Here is a 1,672-nt window from a genome sequence, read left to right on the forward strand (position 1 = left end):
CAAATAAAGGGATTAAAAAGATTTTGAAAAAGAAGAATGTTTTCTAAAAGGTTAAGTAAAGAGTTTTAAGAAGGAACAAAGTTTGTGATGTGCGCGACCGGCCGAGCTCAAGTAAGTATTCCCCAATGTACACATACAAGTTTATATATGTTTATTAGTTCCAGTAGAACATCATGCTAGAATATGACTAAGGATCTAGGAGTGATGACGTATGTGCCTGCTTTATGTGCTTCTATATATGAAAATTGCAAGCTAGGAATGAGTAGACAGCAGTAGGATAGCCTGTTTAGGTTATGCCTAATAGCATGAGCTTAGCATTGTATGCTAGTTCAGTTTCCCATTATGAGGATGGAGTTGATTGAGTAGTCTCCTATGTCTGAATGATGCTTGCTTTGTGCTTTGTGGGACTCTAAGTGATGGGAGTTAGCCATTATGTGAATGCATCACGTCACATGCGAAAAGGTTTGAATAATCTCGGAGTGCTAGACTTGGCCCTATTGTGCAGCTCTTGTCTGAGTCTAACCGTTGTAGGGACGAGTCTTTTACTTGAAGGATTATCTGAGCCTCACTGCATGTGATGGTATTCAGGTGATGGCTAATTGGCATCACAAGGAGGCTTTCAGCAGCTGAGGACTGGATCAGGTATAGTTAGAGGATTCCCCAGGGCAAGCCTAGGATGGGAGTAGCAGAAATTATTAGCAGTAATAGTTACTTGGTGGAGTCAAGGCAGTACTTGAGGAAAGTATGGATACATGTGGAAGGTAGTATGGGCCTGTACTACTGGAAGCAGAGGATCTGTACTCGTATCAAGGAAAGATGAGATGAGACCAGGAAACTTGTGGTAGTAGTGATTCCTCGAGATATATCAGTGTTCCTAATGTTTATTATGTTGTGTTTCATCATGGTGGTATTGCGCCCTAGACCAGCATTTGGCAGTTCAGGAGAGGGATCGGGTTCAGGATCAGGTTTCGAGCCGATGGATGAGGGGCTACTCGATTTCATTGCGTCAGAGATCACCAGGGGCATCCTTGAGTCGACGCCCATTATCTTCGTGTCGATCAAGGAAGGTATAATGGAGTTGATGGAGGATCGCCTCCGAGCAGTCAGGAGCGACATAGCATCTGGCCAGTCGGGATCTCACACACTATCCTTTAAGGACTTCAGGAGCAATGGTGCGCTGGATTTTCATGGGGCGAAGGACCCCATAGCTACCAGGTGATGGATTGCAGACATTGAGTCTGCACAGATGATTAGCTTCTGCCTTGAGGGGTCGAAGGTGAGGTTTGCAGCAGGGTGTTTACGAGATCGAGCTAGTGATTGGTGGGAGTCCGTGGGTGACTCGTTGGGAGCTTCGGCTGTCGAGGCTTTGATCTGGTCAGACTTCGCAACCAGGTTCAGGGCAGAGTTTGCACTGACTGTCGAGCTTCAGGAGCTGGCCAGGGAGTTCTTGGATATGAGGCAGACGACAGAGACTGTGGCAGAGATCACCGCCAAGTTCCTAGAGAGGGCATTGTTGGTGCCCCAGTATACGGGTGATGAGGACATGAGGAGGACCCGCTACCATGACATGCTCCAAGATTATATTCGAGAGCATGTCAGTTCTTCAGCTTTCCCTACCTTGGACTCTATGATTGCCAGGGCCAGGGAGAGAGAGATAGATCTGGAGCACATC

Source organism: Lactuca saligna, chromosome 5 (genome assembly GCF_052625555.1).
Source record: "Lactuca saligna cultivar CGN05327 chromosome 5, ASM5262555v1, whole genome shotgun sequence".
Classification (NCBI taxonomy): Eukaryota; Viridiplantae; Streptophyta; class Magnoliopsida; order Asterales; family Asteraceae; genus Lactuca; species Lactuca saligna.